Genomic DNA, 21,871 nt, shown 5'->3' with positions numbered 1-21,871 from the left:
TTTTTTTTAAAAAACTTGTTGATTGGATGATTCAAGAAAGATTCTTAACAGTAAAACATGCCAACTTCAGAACAGGTTTTTCTGCTAAGGAACAATGCATTACTTTGCACCACTTCTTGTGAAGTAGGCTATTCCCTTTGTTGCTTTTATCACTACAAATGCAGAGTTTGACTCAATTCCTCACGAGTAGTTGTGGCAAAAATTAGCAGCTTCCTCTATTGATTGCATGTTTGAGCAATTTATGATGTTGCATGAAGCAGATCCAATACTCAAATAGTGAAAAATCAACTCACCTTATTCCAATTTCTAAGAGAGTCAAGAAGGACTCTCTCCCACTCCCATTTTTAAATTTTTATATCAGTGGCATTCATTCTTCAGGTTCTTAATAAAGCAGAATTCCATCCCCCTTTCTTGGCCAGAAAAACCACTTCCAATCTGTTATATGCTAATGATGGCTAATCTTGTCTATATCTCAAATAGAGTTGCAACGCAGGCTTCATACAGTAACTCCCCATTGCAAACTAAAATACTAGAAATTAATAATGTACGAACAAAGATGTATTCACACTACAGTACACTAATCATCCCCACAACTGGAACATCAGCAGCAACTGAACTGAGCAGGTAAATGCTTTTAAATATCTTGGCATTTATTTCCAGTCATCTTCTTCCTTGAAGCTTCACCCCCCAGATCTTTCTTTGCATGCCTAAACAATCTCAATGCAATAATTACATATTCAACATGTAGGGCAACAAATACATCCCTGCAATAATTAAATATTGTAACACTTAATTGTTGTACCTTCCTATGACCAAACAAATTTGTAGTTCCCATGCCATTCAAAGATAATTTTTGATTAATTAAGTATTCTTGTTGAGCATTAATCATGAGTTTAAAAAAAAGTTTCCCATCATGCACAAAACACAGATACCAGTGGAAGAACTCTTAACGCGCTTTGCTGACTCCTAATTTTATTTTTACATATTTCTGGTTGTTTGGTTTAATTTGATTTGACTCCAGATGATGGTGGGTGGCTCATAAAACATCAGACAATGTGAAAATAGTTTAATATGAGGAAACAAGCAACAAAACCAAAGAACAGAAGAGAAAGGGGAAAAAAATTGATAAACTCATGATAAATCCAAAAACGATAAAAAATGACACCCATCCAACAAAAGGGGCTTCAGTCACCCTGACTCAAGCCATAGGAGAACAGTCAGACCTTTATAGTGAGTTCAACCTGCCCTTTCATCTGAACTCTCTACTTCTGTCTTATGTTTGTTTCAAATTGACAGCATCAATTTGCTTTTATTTTTCCTTTCCCAATTTAGTGCTAAAACCCAGTGGTTAGACATTGGCATCAACCTCCTCTGTATGGCATTATGCTGGGGAGACTTTCTATAATATGATATAAATATGATTCTCCTAATTACTACTTTGACCATGATATTGTTTATTGCAAGGTGTTTGAAACTGAGACCCAATCATGGATGTGGGCCAAATCCAATCAAGTCTGGCAGATTTGTAGCAATGACCATAATATGCAATGATTTTCTTATGGGATTTTGGTGGCTTTTGTTAGTTTCCAGCAAAAAACACCCATTCAAATGAATAGGTTTGTTTAACAACTGTAACATTTGCTTAATGACTGCTCTGAAAAGGGCATAAAATTACTTCTGGTCACATGGGTCCCTTGACTTACAACCATAAATCCAACTCAATCATAGTTGTAAGTTGAGGATTAGCCCAAAGTTGAAACTGGGTCAAGCATTTAAGGGCCTCCAGAATGCCATCAGGTGCATCAATTGAGATAAAAGTAACTAGTCTGCCAGAAAAGATACACTTCCAAAGTCCCTATAGAAGTGTGCCTATACTGCTCAATCAAAGGTGTGCCAACCCTATTGGATCAAGGCTAACACCACAAGAATGGTGCATCAATAAAACCAGGTGAAATAGGGCCTCAGAAATCACGATAAGCACCTCGAATCACACTCAAAAACAAAGTAACAACCAATGTAACTCATTTAAGACGGGTATCATATGTCCATTATTATTCACACTACTGTTTTCTGGAGCAGTTTCCAGAGGTTTCCAGATGGTCTTAACCCACCAATTATAATTCCTACTCAATTGCTCGAAGAGGTAACCAAATCTATATCCTATCCCCAAAAAATAAAATGAAAAGGTAGTTTCTTAAAAGCCGGAACATTAATGTTATCACCTACAATTTTCCTCAGTGTTAGGTGGAATCATTGTGATTGATAAAGAGTCCTTTTCAGCATAAGAACAGTTACGTTTCTTGATGGATGGTATTACACTAAGTGTACAATAGGCATTTTAACAGCATATGTGATAAATTTCTAATCTGTATTTAAGTCTTTTTATGATCCAGATGATAATTCTCCTTTTTGATTTGGCCAATTTCCAGATACAGGAAGTCCTCGACTTACAACAATTCATTTAGTCACTGTTCACATTTACAACGGCACTGAAAAAAGTGATTTATGACCATTTTTTACACTTATGACTGTTGGACCATCCCCATGGTCATGTGATTTACATTTGGATGCTTAACTACTGGTTCATATTTATTACGGTTGCAGTATCCCAGAGTGATGTGATCCCCTTTTGCGACCTTTTGACAAGCAAAGTCAATGGGGGAAACCAGAATCCCTTAACAACCGTGCTACCAATTTAACAACTACAGTGATTCACTTAACAAATGTGGCGAGAAAAGTCATAAAATGGAGCAAAACAAATTTCTTACTAAGCAACATAAAATCTGGTCTGAATCGTGGCCGTGTAAGTCAAGGACTCTCTGTACTTCAAAAAGGTTGCAAAATACTTATCAATAGATATGGCTTATAGAAGTGATTTGGTTCCTTCCTTGCATTATTAACTATTCAAACTTTTCTTCTAACTTAATTATTTTTATATTTCTTAATCTGGGCTATTTATTTATTTATTAAATTTATTTGCTGCCCATCTCACCTTAAGCCAACTGTGGCAGCTTACAAAGTTAAAAGCATAAACAATACAAATCTATATTTCAATAAAATTATATGTTAAGGTAAAAAGATGGAAAGGGAAGGAACAAGGTATTCAAGGAGCAAGGTGGAATTTGCTATTAGTCCATCAACCACTTCCAGCATGGAACCCACTACTGGGGCCCCAAATCAATTGTCAGTAGAGAAGGTTCTTCTCCTGAAACCCACCAGCTGAAATTCCTTGTCTGGTGGGATTGATGCATTTTTATGGATGGACTATGAATAAATAAACTCCAAATTCTAATAAAGGATATTGTGGACATTTATATCTGTTTTCAGATCTTCACACAGTGAGCAAAATCTATTGGCAATTGTACTTCCAGTTCTTGTTCTACTTCTACTTCTTTCTGTCGTGGTTATTTTGGTTCTTATTAAAATAAGACAAAGGAACACTGGTAAGTAAAATCATAAATTATTGTTGGATCCTTCAGAACTGAAATTTTGAAATAAAGGACAAACCTTGGATATAGCACTATCTGCAGCAAACCATAGGTATTTTAAAATGAGAATATATACTGTGTTGTTTTTATGCAAATACCACCATTATATACTTTTAGCCTAATAAAAGTTCAAAAGCTGTAGCCTTTATGTGACAATGTCATTATGCATGCTTTATCATTTGTCTCCCTTGGTCCGTGCAGACTCCCATGCTTATTTACAGTAACACCAGAATATTGGAGATCAGCCAATTATTTCACATTTAGTGTAGGTTTAAATTAAATAATAAAGGTGCACAAATATATGTGCTGAAATAAGTACCATGATAATAAATATCAAAAATATGTCAAGAACTAAGACTGACTTAATTCTGGAAGATCAAGGATTTTCACAGGCAGAAAGAATAACATGGATCATATCAGAGAATACGTTCCCCCTAAAATGCAGAATCCACAAATTCCCCCTAAAATGCAGAATCCACAAATGATGAATGATGCTCAGTTCTTCATGGGCATCATTCTCACCTCATCCAAAGCATCAGTAATCAGCAATCTCTGTCCCTGAGACTGATTTCAGTGGTGAAGGTATTGCCATAATATTATGGATGCAAGCAACATTGGGACTTTTACTATTACAACAATGGCCTGATTTTAACCTCAAAACTAGCTGGCAATTGATACTATATTTCCATTAATTGCACAATATGTTCTGGGCAGTTGGCAACAATAAGTGACCTAAAAGCACATTTGTGAACAATGGAGTTTCTCAAAAACAGTCCTTCACCTAGCCTTACAGAAAACTAATGCAGAATTTATCCATTTATAAATAATAATTAATAAATCCCCAAACAGCAGTCACTTAGTCAAAGAAAGGGAACAAAGGAGAGGTGAGGAAAGGGGAGGAGAGAAGAGATGAGGGGAAGGGAGCAGAGGGGAGAGGAGAGATTTTGGATCATGGCATTGCTAGATGTGATTCTCCAGATTGCAAAACATTATGATACATTTATGTTTTGCTAGTAACTGCACTGTTCAATATTCTAGGCAAACCAGGTTCTTAGTTGAATAGGCAGAGCACCTACATCCGTGTTTGTCAAGTCAATAACACATGACCAGAGTAAATATTGTCTTTTATTTAGAAGAGTTCTAAATCAGTTTGAAGCTCTCTAGAAGAGGGAGCTTCAATAGAAATATTTTGAATTAATTTTCACTGTTAAATACTCAAAGTCGAGCACATGTGAAATATTTCTTCTCTTTTATATGAAGTAAGTATTTAAGAATTGGTTTCACTACATTTTTAATAAGCACTAGGAGCTTTTGAATTGACAAACAGGGTTCAAAATATTCTTTTTGGTGTGTCATATTTATTTCATTTCTTCCAAGTAACAATGAAGTATTAACCTTACAATGTTACTTTTCTACATGGGGATGTAAAACATGAAATGTCTTGAACAAACAATAACTCGGCTAGGCTCATATTAGATGACTGAGACCAATTTTCCTACTACTGGGAATAACTGAAGGGATTCTTCAAACTTCTAATTATTTTTATGAATTTTTGTATTTTGGGTACAGTCATAACTAAGATTATTGGTAACCCCATAGATGCCATTCCTTAAATCTGGTAGTAAAAATATTGGCAACCAACATATATACCAGTGGTAGGTTGCCATTTTTTTGTATATATACCATGTTTCCCTGAAAATAAGACAGGGTCTTATTTTCCTTTGACCCCCGAAATAAGCACTTGGCCTTATTTTCGGGGAGGTCTTATTATTTTTGAGGTGCAGGAAGCAGTGAGTGTGGTCATCTCATGGCTGCTGCTGTGTTGCAATATTTTCAGGGAGGGCTTATTTTAGTGCAAGCTCTCAAAAGCCCAATTGGGCTTATTATCCGGGGAGGTCTTAATTTAGGGGAAACAGGGTGTATATATGTATGGTTTGTTCCCATGTTGATCAAGGTACAGTAATTCTATTATGTTATATCAATGGTCAATGGATAAAAATGTAAGGATCTGTTTTCTTTTTTAAAGGCTCACTTAACATTCTTTCAAAACGTCCTGAAGGAGAAATGCGAGAGACTACTCAAAAGTGTTTGGAGGAACACCAAAATGATAGTAGAAATTCAGCAGATGAAGATGAGGGTGCTCTAAATTCTAATGAAGGTACAATATTTTCACCTTTCTAACTCAAGAGTCCTTCATTTGATTTTGATTCATACAAATAGCAATAATTCTGATTCCCAAATTCCTTTCAAATTTTCATTCCTACTTCATTCCTACTTTATCTGGGTTGCAAAATCTGGCCTATTTGGAAACAAAAAGAAAACAAAACACTTTTTTTGTCATCTAGTAAGTCACCTGGAGTTTGCACGATACGGTGTACTTGTCTTTCGATACAAGTGAATTTAGATTGCAGCAACTTGTCAAAATCAAGCACACTGATGCCTACCAGCTGTTCTGGACAACAAAAATTATAATTTTTGCTATAATGTTGGAACTAATAAAAGTTAAGGCATCTGAAGGGCACCAAATTGCCTATTCATTATTTAAAAGAGACATTTAGAAAGTTACCTAGGTTCTTGAGAAGAATTTCATGTATATGAAAGCAAATGCCAGCTAAAGAACCAACATCTGTGATTTCACATTGTTATGAACAGATGGTAGTATTTTTATTCCCAATAATTTGTGTGTTTTTGTATTTACCCTCCCTTGAATAAACTTTTGCAATAATGTCAAACTCTTAAAGTCAATACAAAATGTTTATGAATGGATCCTATAGCACAGACATGGCCTTATTTATTTTCTGTTCATATAAAGTTCCAATAAAGGAAAATATTTGTAGCTCAGAGTTGAAATGAGTAGTGTTTGGTGCTCTCTGAGCTTGGTTGTTTTCTTTCAGATGTTTCATTACCCAAACTAGGTAACATCATCAGTGCTAGTGCAAGAAAACAACCAAGCTCAGAGACCACCAAACACTGCTCATATAAAGTTCAGAGTGAAAAAAAAATCAAATGATTTATATAAGACTTTAAGATGGTATAATTTACATTTTTTTAAAGCTAGTAGTTGCATATTTATCAGCTAAGACAGTAAGATTATATAATTGAAATATAAAGCTTCAGAAAATGCTGAACTATTATAAATAATAAAAACCTAAAATATTACATGGGGTAGAAATTTCCACTATCAAGTCTTCCTTTCTGTCAATTTTGTATAAATACAATTATTCTAAAATACTTATGTGCTTAAATCCATAGGATATCAAACTAATTCTTCTCTTTTTTCTTCTCTTTTAGAAAATGCCACAATTACTATCTATTGTTTAGTCAATCCTGAAGACTCCAGTAAAAATGACTGCCTGCCTTCACAATAACTTGGCTCATAGTATACAGAGAACCTATGGAGATACCTGTTAGATTATGTAGATATGGTTACCATTTTGTATTAGCTTCTTTCCCCATTTTATTTTATAACTTAATCTCATCCCATACTTATTGTACTGGAATGAAATTTGCTAAGATTTACTAGTATGCTTAGAAATCTGGGGGTAATGGCAGAATATGTAGCCATCATGTGTTACAATGTCATTGTGCAAATAATGTAACTTTCTTAATTGCAACATTCTTCAAAATGAGAATGTTGCAAATTATACAATCAAATCATGTGTGTGACAATTTCATGATGCACTGAGACAATGTCATGATGCACTAGACGGACAACCAATTTGCATCAAAGATTCAAATGATCACCAGGTGGTACAAATTCAGTCCCAGAAATTACAGATATTGTAGATCAGCATTTGTTAAACACCATCTTAGTTTTATTGAATAGCACTTGGATATTTGATATAGGCTGTTCCACTGTAGCAACTGACAGTACTGGAGCTGGTTATAACTACCCTGGTGTTCCCAGGGCTAAAGTTACTCTTTTTCTTTTCTTAAATTATTGTGTTGCCTCATGAGTAAGATGATCCATTTATCTTGCTCATTCAAAATGAAAGATTAATACTTTGAAAAGTATTTGTTGAATAAAAATCCTGGTTCTATATATGATACAACCATCTCCCACTTTTGATACTTCACACTAGGTTTAATCTTAAATATGGGGCCTACCAAGTTGGTTCTGTGAATGATAGCTGTGATGGTTGTATTTTACCATTTAGATATTTTTTTTTACCCCTTGAAGTGCTTGTAATTCTACAGATATTTAATAATTGACCCTCAGTTTAATTTTCACAGTGAGAATTTGCTGTGCTAGAAGCTCTTTTGGATATAACATCCTGTAGCTATTTTATATACAAGTGTTCTTTATGTTCTTGACCAGCTCGATACTTTTAGAAGATTTTAGATTCATAATTAAAATTACCTTTTGCCTAATTTCCATCTTTTAGTATGATTAGAAACAGTAAATCTGTCTACATGTTAGAGAGTAAATATAGCTATCAAGCTCTGCTGTAATACATTTGCCTATGTGCAAATGTGTATTAAAATAAAATTATTAAATACACATATTTAATATGTGTATTTAATGGTAAAGTACTAGTACAAGCCATAAAACCTCAGATCACTAATACTAGCACTTCTGTGGAAATATGTAAATTCCACCTAGCTTAAACTCACTTGGAATTTAGTAATGATGGCAAACATTAAATAGTAATAAAAATGATAATTGTTTTTTTATATATTTTGAGGTTTCTAAGAGATGTCTAACACTGCATGCATGTCTCTCTCTCCTCCCCCTCCCTCCCTCCCCTCCCCCCTCTCAAAATTTCTCAAATTGCTGCTACAATAATAGTTCATTTTCTGGCAATGAAGTTTCAAAGAGTAACAGCAGTTATTGAAATATGAATTGAAGTCCTAGCCCTCATTTAAAATGATAAGAACTCATAATTAGTATACAACTACCATAAATCAGCTGCCAAGCAATAAGTCAACATTTTTCTTTTCAAGTTGTTGTGTAAATGAAATGGCAAATCTAAAGAGCTAAACTAAATAGTTCAGGAAGATTAGAGTGGCACTTTAGTCAAATGCAGCCTTCGGCAGAATTCTTCTGATAATATTTCATGGCAAAGAGTCAAATAATTCTGCAACTATAGTTATGCAATCCAAGGGACTTTGGCCTTTTGTGTGTGGTAAATAGTATAGGCTATATGTCATAACCCTAAAAACTGAAAGGAGTTTAACAAGCAATTCAGATATGTAATCAACAGATAGTTCCACCCTCTTGAACTTTTGTCTCCTAGAATTTTATAAATTACTACAGTACTAATCTTTATTATGGTTGGTTGCACAATCAGACAGATGTTTAAACTGGATTGACATTTTTATCCACCTATCAAGTCCTTCCCAAAGATCTGGGATAGGCAGATATTAATAATTGTTTAATAATATTAAAGATACTGTGGCAGGAATTAACCTGTTCTAAGTAAAACTGCTTTTTACTATTGACTGATGGTGATTTTGTCAATGTATTTGAACTATGCTCCAGACACTCCAATGGGTTACTATAGGTTCTATCTTTGTTCCTTTTCCCACAGTTGTTCTAGTTCTAGTTCTATTTGCAGGTCTTTGTATTTTGTGATTTTCCCCAGTTCTTTCCCTTCTATTCTTTCTGCTATCTCCAGGTATTGCAATATCCATTATCCAGACTTTTTTTTTTTCTTATCAACAGTGATTACGTCTGGGGAGTTGTATGGCAGATACTTGTCTGTTTGAATTCTAAAGTCCCAGACAGATTAACTTCTTCATTTTTTGTTATATTGTCTGTTTATGGTCCCACCAGTTCTTGCTTGCCAGTCCAAACTCCAGTGCAAAATATTGACTATATATTTGGACAATGTTAAGTAGTGATTCCATTTCAGATGATCTTTTCTATACACCTTCAGATTAACCATCTAAAGGGGCTGGCAGATATTTTTGATGTTTGATACTCATGTCTGACTTGTTCTGTATTGTTGACAAAGGAATCAGTGCTATGAGAAGCAGTAGCGCTGATAGTGAATTTATTTGAAATATTCCTCTCTTGCTATTAACTTCTCACAATATATATTTACCATTGACTAGCAATTGTGTCTTCCATTATGCCACTGATATTTTCACAAAGCTTCAGATGTTTTTACTGACTCCTATTATTTTTATGCACTTGATTATTTAGTTATGTGGCAGGGAATCAGATGCCTTCTTATAATCAATCCAAGCTACATTCAAGTTGATCTTCCTTCTTTTAGTTTTCCAACATCATCTTGTCAATTAGGAACTGAACTCCCCGCCCCCTGCTATTTTTTCTGCTTTGGTGGAAATAATTTGTTGTCAATTAGCAATAGCAGTAGACTTATATACCGCTTCATAGGGCTTTCAGCCCTCTCTAAGCGGTTTACAGAGAGTCAGCATATTGCCCCCAACAATCTGGGTCCTCATTTTACCCACCTCGGAAGGATGGAAGGCTGAGTCAACCCTGAGCCGGTGAGATTTGAACCGCTGACCTGCTGATCTAGCAGTAGCCTGCAGTGCTGCATTTAACCACTGCGCCACCTTGGCTCTTTCAATTGGATGTTGTTGGACTGCATCTGCTATCATATCAGTTAGCAATTTTAATGTTGTTGGTAATTAGGTAATTGGCCAGTAACTGCCAATTTTGGTGAACCTTTCATTAACTTTTGTTGAATCTTCCATTATCAGGTAGGTTTGGCCAGATATTAATCAATATCTGCAATGGTGGTGAATATCTGTAGCTCAGGTGGAAGTTGAGGGTGGAGGTTCATTCTCTGAGCTTGTGGGTTGGTTTCTGAATTTTTCATTGCCAGGCTATGAAACATCTTCAGCGAAGTTTGAAGATGTTACCTAGCCTGGTGACAAAACATTCGGAAACCAACCCACAAGCTCAGAGAATGAACCTCCATTATTCAATATTCAATTTTAACACCTTGTTGTATATTGTTTGGAAATGTGTGAGTGCAGACTGGTTAGATGATTCAACCAAATATTATGCAGTTCATCTTCATCTGGTCCTGACCAATTCTTGCTCTTCCTTGCTCTTTTCTCCACCATTTCTGTTAACTGTTATCACAAGTTCTTTCATTTCAACCTTTTCCCCCTTCTCCATTTCCTTTATCCAAGCTGGATTCTTGTTGTATTGTTCCATAGTTATGCCCAGAACTGCAGTTTTTTCTTGTCAGGTGTTGCTTGGTTTATTGCACTCTCTCCACTTATGAATTGGAATTTCAATCTAAACTTTTCTGTTTAGATTGAAATTGGAGACGCTGGCTGTAAGGTGCAGTCCAAGCTTTGTACCTGCTGATTTTCTTTGCTACCGCTGTTATTTCCTGCTTTCCTTTCCCAATGCTTGTCTCTAGGTGTTATTTCTGGCTCAGATATTCTTTGGTCTTTTTTTCATCTTTTTTTTTTACCACTGTTGTAGCTTGATTGCATCTGATTTTAACATACTGGTCTTCTTTTCTTACCCTATCATTTTGGTGGTGCACAGTTTAATTTTTTTTCCTGTTCATTGATTGCTTTTGTATCCAAAGTCTTCATTTACAACTGCAGCTCTGTTGTACATTAGTTGATTTGTTCTTGCAGTGAGCTAGTGCTTATATTTAATATTACAATATTGGCATTTTTTAATATTTTGGCTAGCTGGTTTTTTGTTTGTTTATTCATTTTTATTGAAAGCAGAATACTTCGTTCTATTATTTTTGTGCTGTTTTAGATGCTCAGTTATTCTTCTTTTCAGTTCCTCCTGTTTTTCAATTACAAGACTTTGTTCTTTCTGAAGAAAAGATAGAGAAGAAGGTGCTGGGTTTGGGGACTGAGAAGGGTTCATTAGCAATGCTGGCTTTCTCTATTACTAGCTCCTTCTGGTTTTTCTCTTCTGTCTGAACTACTTCTGGCAAGACTTTGAAGTTTTTTTTACCTTGGGTAGAACTTTGCAGTTCTTCTAATTCTATTTCTGTAAATACTTTATTTCATATTACACAACGATATTGATATGCTAGTCTCTGCCCTGTTATTACTGATTCTGGATATTGTTCTTTCTAGAACTGGTGCATTCTTTTCGAATATCCCCTTCTCACTAGTCTTGATTTGTAATAGCAAATCATTATTTCTTTGTTTTCAGTCTTTGTATGTTGTGACGAGTAAGCAACTCTTCTTCAATTTGTCCTGAAGCTGCAGTTGTTGATCCTGATTGCTCAGCTAACAGTCCTGATTTCTATAGTCTTCATGTCACCTAGATGTCAAGAACTCCAACACTGACCACAGTCCTTGTTGACCCAAGTGAGGACTGATTTAGTATAAGTTTCTGTAAGTTGTAATCCATATTGTTTACAGGAAAGACATATTTCATCTGGACCCTCTGATGAGACCTGTCCAGCATAGTTGAATCTCTGGCATAGCTCTCATCTTCCTCAGAGTAAGGCAGAGGTGATATTCAGTAGGTTCTGACCAGTTCTGGAGAACTGGTACCAGAAATTTTGAGTAGTTAGGAGAATCAGTAAATACCACCTCTGACTGGCCCCGCTCCCATCTATTCTTTACCTCCCAAGTCCCAGCTGATTGGGAGGAAATAGAGATTTTGCAGTAACCTTCCCCTGGAGTGGGGAGGGGTATCCTTCCCCTGGAGTGCAGTGCGAATGGAGATTTTACAGTATCCTTCCCTTGCCATGCCCATCAAGCCACACCCACCAAGCCATGCTCACAGAACTGGTAGTAAAAAAATTTTTATCCCACCATTGATGCAAGGCCCACAACTATGTGCTTCACTGGAGGATTATTATTATTATTTTTAATTCCATTCTTTTTTACCCCACACTTGTATATCTATAACTCAAGGCAGCAAACATACCTATTCCTGCCTACTATTTTCCAACAACAACTCTGGGAAGTGGGCTGGGCTGAGAGAGAGTGATAACCCAGTCACTCAGCTGGCTTTCATATTTAAGGGAGGCCTAGAATGCAATCCTCTGCTTTATAGGCCCAAACCTTAATCATTATATTTATGCTATTTAGTAAGATTATTTTTTTTTAAAGGTGGAGGAGATGACTGTTTGGATATCTGTTTGAAATGTTAATCAAATGCTAATTTTGTTAAAAGGCAAATGATGAGAACTGACTGAAGAAAAATGAGGTCCAAGTTGAAAAATATCATCTCAATAAATAAAATCAATATTGTAAAATTTACCTGTGATAATATTTTGATGGGAAAAAACCCTTCAAATAGCAATTAAGCAATCTGTTTCCACCCAATAGTTTTTTTAAAAAAATATAATTGTCTAATTCTTTTTCTGAAAGATATATTTCCAAGATCAATTGAACATAAATGTGTGAATCTTCGACCCCTTCCCCTTACACTGGGAAAATGCCCTTAGTACAAATAGTTTTGAAGACTTCAGTATAGGGTAACAATTTGTACAACATCTCTTCCAGCCCTTTTATGATAAATTATGTAGTACAGGTAGTTCTCAACTTACAATCATTCACTTAGCAACCATTTGAATTTACAATGGTACTTAAAAATTATTTATGATCAGTTTTGCTCTTATATCCATTGCAGCACTCCCACGGTCACATGATCAAAATATGGGTGTTTGGCAACTGGCATGTACCGTATTTAAGACAATTGAAGTGTCCTGGAGTCATGTGATCACCATTTGTGACCTCCCCAGCTGGCTTCCAATGAGCAAAATCAATGGGGGAAGGCCAGATTTGTCTATTGACTGCCTGATTCACTTAACTGCAGTGATTTCCTTAACACGTATCACAATAAAGTTTGTAAAATAGGGTGTGATACATTTGACAACTGCCTTGCAATGGAGATTCTGGTCCTAATTGTGGTCATAAATCGAGGATTATCTACAAGTATAAATAATAGCAGGGCAAACTGTTAATGTGCTACTACTCCAATTTATATAAGTTAAAAAATCAAATTCTCCAAAATATAGAAAAAGAAAAAAATCTTATTGTCAACCACTTGACAGAATGACAGAATTAAGACTAAAAGCCAGAATGCTGTTAATAAGTAATAAATATTGGTTTGGAATTAAAACTTACCTTCCTTTAACTGCAGTAGTCATTTTCATGAAAGAAATAATTTGTACACAAAAGCTATTAAACAGAATAATAATCATAAGTTTGGATTTCACTTGCCTTTCCTTATTTTATAGATTTGAGAGTTACAAAAAATAAGTGCATGCCTGCAAAAGGTCAGCTGAATATTTAAAGGATATTTAAATCTAAAATATTTTCTACTGAAGTGTGAGTGTATGATGACAATCTTTCACCTGTTTAATGATGTAATTATGGAAAGTACATCTTAGACTCAAACATAAAACCTGATGTATTGTTGTTATAGTTCTTTTTGTAAGCTTAAGGTACAGGACATGTGATTTATGGTAAAGTGAAACTATATTGTTCATTCTTGTGAGAAGAAACAGGAAAGAAGTTTCTGTTTCGGAAAAATCCTTGTCCGTCTGGTTCTTTTTCTTTCTTGTGAAGCCAAATGACAGAAGAGCCTGAAGTCCACATCTCAGCCACCCTAGGCAGAGAGCTCTTAATAATCTACTATAACCCATTGTAAATGTTTTTGTTGCAATATGTTATACCATCATTTGTCCACCATTTCATTTCCCAACCTGAAAAATAGCTTGAGAGACAAAAGTAGGAAGGAGATTAAAAAAAGAAAAGATCGTGGCCAATTGCACAATTGAAGCCCCATCCCTTTTTTGCCCAAGTCACATATAAAAAAGGACAGGACTTAATCACATGGTTTTAGCAGCCATATTGATTTTTTTAAAGCCATCCCCGGCATACCCCTGGTTAAAAACTACTGGACATTCCTTTAGCTTTGTTTTTGTGGTAGCATTCATTTTATGACTAATGGTTGTGATTTCATAAGATATTAATATTTCAGCAATTTTTATAATGTGATGCGGCTTTACGGTGAAGTATCCAATTCTCTGAAAATTCAAAATATCCCTCCATCAATGAACTTAAGTAATACATACATACATACATACATACATACATACATACATACATATGCAGTGTATGTATGTATGTTTGTGTGTATATGTGTGTGTGTGTGTATACATACATACATACATACATACATACACATGTTTGTGTGGATAACTATATCCCTCCTTCCCATAATAAGATTCAGAGAATCACAGATTTAATGTAAAAAGCTTTAGAAAAGAAAATGAACATAAATTTTGAAAAATTGGTTTTTTTCATCTAACTCTTTATTTGCAATTTTAAAAAATCATTATTTTTATATATTTCTAATAAAAAGGAAAGCAATTATCTGGAGAAACTATCAAGAACACTATTCACAATTTATTGATGTGGTATTTGTTTGGGCACTGAAGTCTCAAACTAAATCTGCCTTTGCAGAATGGACACATTCTTTGAGATGGCACTTTCCCATTTCTATATCCAATGCTATATATCCACGCATCAGTTCAAGTCATTTTTGGCATCTTGGCCCTGCCTTAGTTTGAAAGCAAAGTAGTTAAGATAAATGTGTCCAAAAAGCAATCCAAAAGTCAAGCACAATAGTTTGTACTGTAGAAAAAACAAATTAATCAGGTCAGAACCCAAGGGATAGTCAGGGCACAGGAAGCACAATGCAGAATTATAGAAATCCTGTGAGCCAGAATTAACTGGCAGGGAGCCAAATTATAAGCAACAGATCATACTTTAGTACTGGACTGCTACAGTCTTACTAGGTCTCAACTATGAGATTTGGAAACTACATTAGAGGAACCCTTCTCTAAAATTACAATTTCTGTGTCTATTCCCCCTTGATGACTCTAAAGCATCTGCATTCCTTAGCTCCGTGTCATAATTTATCTGGATATCAATTTGTCTGAAACTTAACATGTATTCTTACTTTTTGTCTTGTGATTTTTTTACACTTTTAATAATGACTCTTTTTATATGTTTACTGTTTTACTAAGTGCTGTACACTGCCCAGCATCACTTTTCGTGAAATGGGCAGCCTTATATATTTGATATATAACTAAAATAAAGACATCAAAAATTGTGGAGTTTGTGTGGGTTGACTATGTATTCTGGTGTCCACATTTCTGCTATGGAATTGGAATATATTATGCAGAAAAGTGGTGTTTTCTTTCTTCCAATGTTTGCTAATATTCCCTATTGCTGTTATAAAAACCATTGGAAATGCAATAACATTGTGCAGGCTAGAAATCATATTTTCTACATGCATATGCCTGCTCAATTATATGCATAATACCTCTATGAATGTGTGCATTTGGGAGGTTGATATTCCTTTAAGAATCTCAACAGGTGGATGGATGTGCAGGGCTGGAGTTAATAGGAGGTCTTTAAATACTTTCAGTTCTTAGGAAATTCAGTATTGCACCAGCAGTACTTAGTTAATCCAGGGACAAAGAACTATAAAGAGAGAAGTGTTTAAAAAAACAAAACATAGTAGGAGAATTGAAAAAGGAAGTTCTGGATCAGTAACTTAGTCTGCTCAGCTAAACCTGGACAGTGAGTAATGATTTTTTACTATTCCATACCTGAAATTATATAGATGGGTATAATAATGGTCCTAAAAAAGCAACAACAAAATCCCAAATTAGAATATAAAACAGATTTTTAAGAAGTGCTAAAGACTTAGATATCATACTCAACTAATTTCTATCAGCTTGTATGTACTGTATATTAAAATATTTAACAGTGTTCAATTATCAATCTAATTATTTTTGATATTTTGTATATATGCAGAAGAAAAAAATATGAGGGAGTAGAGACTCACCAAGTGTAGAGGAATTTTCATGCAAGTATTTACATACATTTCAACTACTTTCTTGAGGTAAGCCTACAAGGAGTTCACTTCTAGTAGCTCCACTTAGGATTTCAGCCTAAATGAATAAATAAACTTGTGTTTAAACAATATTTGCCTCATTGGTCCGATAGAGATTCTTATACAAACTTAATATGTTTAGCATTTATTATTTTGTCACAATCTGAAACGCATCTGAAGAGGCCTAAAATATCACTCATTCTCATATCACTGTTCTGTAGACTTACACTGGCGTGATTGAAGTGGTTTCTGCTATAGCCATAACACATGAGTCAGCAAGTAACTTTCCAAATGTTATTGGACTGCAGTTCCTGTAATATTTTATTTAGGATGCTATTCACTAGATCTGTTAAGAACCGGGGATCAATGTATCGGGAGGGTCATAAATCAATTCCTAAGTGCACATTTTGAAGCTCAGGTTGCCATGCAGCTAACAAAGGGTTTGGATATTTGCTCAAATTCTGGACGTACATAACAGATTATTTTGTTTTACTCATATGTTTTTAATGTGCATTAAAGGCATATTTCAATTGTACTGCAATGGGATCTACATAACTACAAGTGGATTAAAATCAATTCAATATTTTAGTTTTTGTCCTATTCCTCTTACAGCGAGGTCTCCAGTGTACCATTCAGATGTTGACAAGAGCTTCAGGAGCAAGCACTGTGAATCTTTCATTAACTAAGTTCTGTAGTAATTTACCACAAGTCTTAGGTTGCTTAAACTGAAAAACTGTGCCTAAAGATTTATTGGAAGCCCTTTGGAATTCCTCTGAAGTAATTTTGTTCAAGCTGGAAATTCCAAATGCCATTAAGTTTACAATGTAAGTGGAATGCAATAGAAATGTACAATTGTAGGAAATTTAACAAGTTCTACACATTTATTTTGCATACTTCCTATTGTTTTGTGCCAAAACTAAAATCTAAAACTAGATCCAAAAGCAATCCTAAAGTCAAGCATAATTGTTCATATGTAACCAGGTCAGAATATGAGCCACGGCTACGGGACATGAATCACAATGCAGAACTATAGTAGTTATAAGAATCAGAACTAAACAGGCAGTAAGACAAATTATAAACAACAAATCATACTTTATTGCTGTAATCTCACTGTACCTCAGCTATGAGACTTGGAAGTGACATTTGATGAGCTCTTCTCTAAAATCTAGCCTTTCTCTGTGTATTACCCATTGATGACCTCCTGATCATCCCTTCTGGATATAGAATCATAATGCTGGAAAAGATCTTGGAGGTTTTCTACTTTAATTTCCTTGCCCAAAGCTGGAGTCCTTATACCATCTTGGACAAATGGTCCAATCTTTGTTTTGAAAACTTCGATGGATGCGATGGGCACCCAAAACTCTGGGAGGAAAGCTGTTCCATTGATTAATCATTTTCACTCTCAGAAAATTCCTTGTCATTTCTAGATTGGATCTCACTCTGATGAGCTTTCACCCATTGTTTGTTGTCTTGCTTTGAAGAATAAATAAATAAACAAATAAATAAATACTTGTATAAGCAGACCAACACTGGTCTTGCTGAAACGTAATTTTGTTTCTGGAAGGAAACTAGATTATATGGCCATAACTGGCACTAAATCAAACAGCTTGATGTTATTCAAGCTCCTGATTCGTCATTTCTTGATTTATAATACATTCTCATATACTAGCAAAACAAGAGCAGCAAGAAGTTTTGGTTTAAATAGAGTTGGAATTGCAATACAAATTTCATCTGATGAAACATCAACCCAGTTCACAAATAAGGTGCCTCCTAATAATTCTGCTGAATAAGAAGACCCTGGAGTCTTCTCCTGCCTTGATTCTGGTATCCACATTTGTTTTACAGAATTGGTAAGTTGTGCTATCTTTCTCTCTTTGTTAACTATTATTCCTCATTGCCAGTAAGAAGTCATTGGTAGTGCATTAACAAATAAGCTGTAGATCACAGTATAATAGCATTGTGCAGGCTACAAAAATAGTATAACAACATTGTGCAGACTACAAATCATATCTCCTACATTGATGTGTCTGCACAATTATATGCACAATAATAATTCCTTAAAGAATCTCAACAGGTTGATGATTTGCAGTCTGGAGTTAAGAGATATTTAGACATTCCATTCTTAAGAAATTCAGTGTTGCACCAGCTGTTAGTGTGTAGAGGAAACAGAAAAAGAGAAGTGTTTCAAGATTTTTTTAAAAAAAATAGGATTGAAAAAAGAGGATTTGGATCAGTAATTTATTCTGCTCAGCTAAGTCTTGATAGCGAATAACGCTTCTTTACTATTTCATAGCTGACATTACATTGATGCTTGTAATATCGTTCTGAAAAACCAGCCAAAGTAGCATCAAAATCCCCCCAAACAAAACAGATTTTTAAAAATTACTTCCAAGCACTAGGATCAGCGTGTACATATAGTGAAATATGATTGTTCCAGAGCTATATTCTGTAATTATTTTCAGCATTTTATAATTGTTTTGCAACAGACAACATTTCTGAACAAGTAGCAAAATTGTAGTGGAGTTTTGATGCAAGGACTGTATTTTCATACATTTCATGTATAACCAGAATATGGGAAAATGTTGGGGCTATAGCCAATCTCTTTTTTAAGCTACATGCTCTCTTGGGCTGCAAAATGTGCACTGTGGCATTGATTTATGACCCTCCAGATTCATTTCATCCCAACTGTCATCAGATTTAGTTAATAGCCTCAGAAGTAAAATATAGCAAGAACTACAGTCCAATATTATTGTTGACCCCCGCATTATGGCTATAGCAGGGATCTCTTCAATCCCCCACACACCTTGAAAATCATCAGAGCAAATGAGTGACTGGTGTTTAATGCCTCTTCAGACACTGGGTTTCAAATTTGGGACAAAGTAATAAATACTAAATGCATCAATATTATGTTAAAATCTTTATTAGCCCTTTAAGGCAACTTAGTTTTCACACATGTTTTGTATTCACTTAGGCTGAATTTGTCAGTGGAGCTACTAGAAATAAGTTATATTACAGATTGTAGGCTTATTCCCAGGAAGCATATAGGTAGTCTTTAAATTAAGGCCATAATTGTGACTGGACCTATTGTTACTAAGCAATGTGGTCATTAAGTGAGTCAGCCTGTTACCGTATCAATTTTTATAGCAATAGCAATAGCAGTTAGACTTATATACCGCTTCATAGGGCTTTCAGCCCTCTCTAAGCAGTTTACAGAGTCAGCATATCGCCCCCAACAATCTGGGTCCTCATTTTACCCACCTCGGAAGGATGGAAGGCTGAGTCAACCCTGAGCTGGTGAGATTTGAATAGCCGAACTGCAGCTAACAGTCAGCTGAAGTAGCCTGCAGTGCTGCACTCTAACCACTGCGCCACTCTTCTACTTTTTTTTTTTTTTTGGCCACAGTTGTTAAGGAAATCCAGCTTCCCCCATTTGCTTATCTGAAGTGGTCAAGAAGATTGAAAATATAATCACCTGGTCCATGGCACCCCGCAATCATCATAAATACATGCTGATTGCCAAGCACCCAGTTCTTGATAATGTGATTGTAGAAAAGGTGCAACAATCATAAATGCAAAGATCAGTCATAAATCACTTTGTTTACTGCCATTGTAACTTTGAACAGTGATTAAGCAAATGGTCGTAAGTCAAGGACAACCTTTTATTCTGAGAAAATAAACATTCTAATTCCAGGTCCATGTATAAGGATTTAAAACTTTTTTTAAAAAGGATGAATATTTAGTTATGTTCTGAGTTATATTTTTATGGACATATGAGAACAAGAAAGGAAGAGTCCTTCTCTCTGAATCTCTCAAGGACATAAGTATGTTCTTTAATATGATGTTTTGAATTTAGCATTCAAGGAATTGCAAACACTCCTTTAATTTAGTTAATCATTTCATTATTTGGCTATATTTCTTTCTTTGGGCTTTTGAGATCTTAAAATAAAATAATGTTTAGCTCACATGAATCATTTATGTGTATTTCATAGTTGCAATGCTACTACCTCTTCAGTGACAAAACAGTTTCAGGCCCACTTATTTCAATCTCAGGAGCACTTTGCTTTAATTAATACCATTTTTAATGCCTTGGTAAGGCCACACTTAGAGTACTGACCAGTTTTGGTTGCCATGATGTAAAAAAATGTGGAGACTCTAGAAAGAGTGCAGAGAAGAGCAACAAAGAGGATTAGGGGACTGGAGGCTAAAACATATGAAGAACGATTGCAGGAACAGGGTATGTCTAGTTTAATGAAAAGGAGAACTAGGAGTGACATCATAGCAATGTTCCAATATCTCAGGGGTTGCCACAAAGAAGAGGGAGTCAAACTATCCTCCAAGGCACCTGAGGGTAAAACAAGAAGCAATGTGTAAAAACTAATCAAGGAGAGAAGCAATGTAGAACTGAGGATAAATTTCCTGACAGAATAATTAATCAGTGGAACAACTTGCCTCCAGATGTTTTGAATGCCCCAACACTGGATGTTTTTAAGAAGATGTTGGATAAGCATTTGTCTGAAGTGGTGTAGTGTTTCCTGCCTAGGCAGGGGGTTGGACTAGAAGACCTCCAAGGTCCCTTCCAACTCTTCCCTTCTCTTCCCTTCTCTTCTCTTCTCTTCTATTCTGAAATTTAGTCTTAGAAGCCATGAATAAAACTAAATGCAACAAAGTGAAATAAAGTGTTGTTTTTTTTAAAAAAAATGGTACCACTTAAAATTCATTTATTATTTGGGTTATTTATTTTACAACTCTTTTTTAAAAATTCCAAGTCTTTATTTTTTACAAGTAAGTCAAAGTGGTGCACATATCTTCCTTCCTTCTATTTTCCCCACACCTACAACCCTGCAATATGGGTTGGGTTGAGAGAGACTGATTGGCCCAAAGTTACCCAGCCAGCTTTCATGGTTAAGGCAGAACTAAAATTAAACATCTCTTGGTTTCTAGCCTGATGCATTAAACAAGGGGGAGAGGGAGAATCTATTCTGTGCAAAACAAAGAAATAAAGTCAAATGTCTATGTTTCCAAAGTCCCTGAAAACAGTGAGAAGCTAACTGCCAGTTGGATAAAGCTGTTGAAAGAATCTTAAAGCAAAGGAAGGTGCTATTGATTTATAATGAGTAAATAAGCCACTCACATTGTCAGCGTAACATCTATGTTGACTTAGCCATGCTTTCACAACCTCTGACAGAGACTTTTGATTTTATGACAAACAATACACAGAAGTGTCAGAGGAAGGATTAAAAATGTCAAGACAGCAGCTGCTCCTTTTAATGTGTACATTGTTGTCAATATCTTAACCATTTTTGTCTGAACCCCAATGTGAATGGCTTATTGATCTTGAAACACCGCTTTGGCTTCCAGTCTAATTTATTTTGGTGTGAGCTCTACTGATTAAATTTAATTGACAGTCAAACAATGCGGTAGAGCATAAATAAATAAATTTTGCAGATCACCTCTATGTGCAACATATTACACAGACAAACTAGAAATAAAATTATTTCCAACAATAATAATCTTATCAGAAAAAGTGCACTGAAATTCAGCTTACCCAATATCAAGT

At 35.1% G+C, this 21,871-nt stretch overlaps 1 protein-coding gene and 1 long non-coding RNA gene across 4 annotated transcripts in view; both read left to right on the top strand.

Moving 5' to 3' along the window:
* Window positions 1-4,660: 4,660 nt before the first annotated feature.
* On the top strand, window positions 4,661-8,801 carry LOC116509640. Its single transcript, XR_004255521.1, has 3 exons — window positions 4,661-4,747; window positions 5,515-5,646; window positions 6,780-8,801. It is a non-coding gene; the product is annotated as an uncharacterized LOC116509640 (long non-coding RNA).
* A 7,045-nt stretch (window positions 8,802-15,846) lies between these two features.
* The window catches only part of LOC116509245 (polymeric immunoglobulin receptor-like), a 44,259-nt gene continuing 38,234 nt past the window's right edge, over window positions 15,847-21,871 (top strand). The window contains exon 1 of one of the 3 annotated variants that reach the window (XM_032218319.1): window positions 15,847-15,998. The gene's annotated coding sequence lies outside the window, so the exon portion shown is untranslated. Of the gene's footprint in view, window positions 15,999-16,248; window positions 16,324-18,042; window positions 18,165-21,871 lie in introns of those variants that run through there. The other 2 variants (XM_032218323.1, XM_032218322.1) reach the window with 2 other exon arrangements.

The sequence above is a fragment of the Thamnophis elegans genome, chromosome 5 (assembly GCF_009769535.1).
Source record: "Thamnophis elegans isolate rThaEle1 chromosome 5, rThaEle1.pri, whole genome shotgun sequence".
Taxonomy (NCBI): domain Eukaryota; kingdom Metazoa; phylum Chordata; class Lepidosauria; order Squamata; family Colubridae; genus Thamnophis; species Thamnophis elegans.
Note: the sequence above shows the minus strand (reverse complement) of the source record. Positions and strands in the feature narration are given on the sequence as shown.